The sequence below is a fragment of the Myotis davidii genome, unplaced genomic scaffold, assembly GCF_000327345.1.
Source record: "Myotis davidii unplaced genomic scaffold, ASM32734v1 scaffold175, whole genome shotgun sequence".
Classification (NCBI taxonomy): Eukaryota; Metazoa; Chordata; class Mammalia; order Chiroptera; family Vespertilionidae; genus Myotis; species Myotis davidii.
In genome coordinates this window covers 3,328,078-3,331,394 of record NW_006286972.1, presented here as the reverse complement: position 1 = coordinate 3,331,394, position 3,317 = coordinate 3,328,078, and positions in this window count along the sequence as shown.

Genomic DNA, 3,317 nt, shown 5'->3' with positions numbered 1-3,317 from the left:
ATCTGACACACTCATTCCCTCCTGGCCTTCCTTATCTCCATGTTTATCACGAGTTTGCATAGCAAATGTTTTACATATTTTTCTTGTTTATTGCCTACCTGCTCACTAAAATATAAGCCTATGAAGGCTGAAATTTGTTTTGTTTGTTACTCTATCCCTAGCACCTGAAACAATGTCTGGCATATAGTAAATACTCCAAAAGCATACACTGAATAAATGGATTCTCTAAATAAGAAACATTAAGGAAAAATGACTCTCAGAATAAAAACGCCGAAACCGGTTTGGCTCACTGGATAGAGCGCCGGCCTGCGGACTGAAAGGTCCCAGGTTCGATTCCGGTCAAGGGCATGTACCTTGGTTGCAGGCATATCCCCGGTAGGAGATGTGCAGGAGGCAGCTGATCGATGTTTCTCTCTCATCGATGTTTCTGACTCCTATCTCTCTCCCTTCCTCTCTGTAAAAAATCAATAAAATATATTTAAAAATATATATATATATGGCAGAAAATTTAAAATGTCACTAGAGAGATGAAATAGAGAAAGTTTAGGATAAGCTAAAAAAGATTCCGACATTAGAAAAATGAAGAGAAAGAAAATTATATCCATCCACTTGTCAAACATCTGAAGGAGTTCCAAAGGGAAATAGTGGAGTGGATGGATATATTAATTTCAAAATACTCCCAAATGGGTAATTATCTAGATTGACAAAGTATGGTAGATTGTTTTTCTAAAGATACCTCCATCACCTCCCACATCACAGGTTTTCCTAAAACGTGGTGGTCTTAACATGTGTCACCATTGAGAAATGGGATCTATGCCCTGTCCCTTGAATCTGTAACCAGATGTTTGGAACCAATACAATGCAGTGGATGTGATCCTGCATGAGTTCTTCAAAGCTGGGCTTGGTGGAGTCCTCAGATGCCATATATCGGTAAGAAGTCCAACTACCACCCTGGCTGGTTTGGCTCAGTGGATAGAGCATTAGGCTGTGACTTAAGGGTCCCAGGTTTGATTCTGGTCAAGGGCACATGCCTGGGTTTCGGGCTCTATCCCCAGCGGGGGGCATGTGGGAGGCAGCCAATCAATGATTCTCATCACTGATGTTTCTATCTCTCCCTCCCTCTCCCTTTCTCTCTGAAATCAATAAAATTATATTTTAAAAAAAAGGAAGTCCAACTACCCTGGTGATAACTTACTTGAGGAAGCCAAGCTACATGGTGAGGTCACATATAGCCACTCGGGTTGAAAGCCGCAGCTGAGCCCCCAGCCATCAATGCAACGTCACCTGCTAGGCATGTGAGTGACCTGTCTTGGACATCCAGCCTAGTCAAGCCTTCAGATGACAGCAGCCCCAATCAATACCCGACTTTGACCGCATGGGAGATCCCAAGGGAAAGCTACCCAGCTGAATCCTTCTAAAACTTAAGCTACTATGTTTGGGGTAGTTTGTGACACAACAGTAACTACTAGAAAAAAGTACTACTCTAAGTGCTCAGCACAATAAATTGGATGGGGTGTTGGGGGAGGGAGACGAACACTTCAAGCATGTTGTTGAGAAAATTGAGAACATCAGGATAGAGATGATCTTAAAAACTCCCAGCAACAAAAAAACAGAGGAATGATTTTCAATCTCAAATTCTATCCATTCAAACGATGAATCAAATATAAGAAATAACAACATTTTAAATGTGCAAGCTCCCCGGCTGCCAGTAGATGGTTCCATCAAAATGAGAAAGCGAATCATTTCCTTGGAATTTAGAGAATGTCCAAGCTGTTTGCCCAGAGGGTCATCTCCACAGTACCTGACTGTGATGGGAGGAACTTTACACTCAGGGCAGACAGTTTCAGATGAAGCAGAGATAGGAACACAGAAAACCAAGCAAATGAAAAACAAGGCAGTTGACTCCAAGAAAAGCTGAAAGTTGTACCTAAAGGAAGTGTAACCATCAACCAAAACAGGCTCAACAGCAAACAGTATTAATATAGTCATACTGAACTCTGAATGCAGATTTCAGCCAACACTAAACTAGTAGGAGAGGAAATATAGGTATATATGTATGGATGATATATGTTGCAGAGGATAGTGTAAGACAGCTATATCCTTTTCCATTGTAGGAAATCAACAGTTAATGTCTAAAAGCAAGATTAAGAGATAGGTCTGGGGGTAGAGGGGTGGGGGGAATAAGAGATCAACTAAAGGACTTAAATGCATGCGTATGAGCCTAACCAATGGACATAGATAGTACAGGGGTTGAGGGCATGCGCTGGGGGTGGAAGTGGCCGGGGAAAGGTCAATAGGGAAAAAAGGAGACTTATGTAACACTTTAAACAATAAAGAATTTAAATTTAAAAAAAGAGAGAGATGGGCCCTTGCGCCCACCCAACGTGGCTCAGTGGTTGAGCTCGTTGACCTATGAACCAGGAGGTCACAGTTCGATTCCCATTTGAATATGCCCAGGTTGGCAGCTCCATCCCAGTGTGGGGTATGCAGGAGGCAGGTGATCAATGATTCTCTCTCATCATTGATGTTTCTCTCCCTCTCCATCTCTGAAATTGACAAAAATATTTTTAAAAAAGAGAGAGAAATAGGCCCTGGCCAGGTAGCTCAGTTGGTTGGAGTGCCATCCTCATATGTCAAGATTGTAGGTTCAATCCCTGGTCAGGGCACATATAAGAATCAACCAATGAATGCATAAATAAGTGGAACAAGAAATCAATGTTTCTCCCTCTTGTCCGTCCCCTCTCTAATATCAATTTTTTTAAAAGATTAAGAAATAGCATTATTTCTGTTTTTATTGATAAACATGAAGTTGATCACTAAAGAAATCCCTAAAACAGTTGAATAGTGTTTGATATGGTGAAGTGGGGACTGGCTGATGGATTTGGTGGTACTGAGATGAGGAAGTTCAGTTCTTTGCTTCTGCTGTGAAGGGAAGCAGCCTATATTCAGGAATGTTGGAGGTTTGAGAAGATATGAAAGTCTTCTCGGTGTCTAGTAGATGTAGCATTATAGTAGGGAGATGCTGAGTGCCAATTTAAGATTGGTGGCCATACCCAGCATCACCAAGTCTATTAATACCTCTTCCTGTATATGGCTCAAATTTATTCCTTCTCCGCACATCAACTGCTAGCAAACTCAGGATTATACCCTTCCTGTTTCACCTGGATGACTGCAGCACCCACATTTTAAGAATTTACCTTGTGTTACTGTCCTTCCACATATGCCTTATTTAATTATGCCTTATTAATTAAATTACTTTTAATTTTTAATCCTAACCTGAGGATTAGGGTTAAATCAATTTTATTGATTTTAGAGAG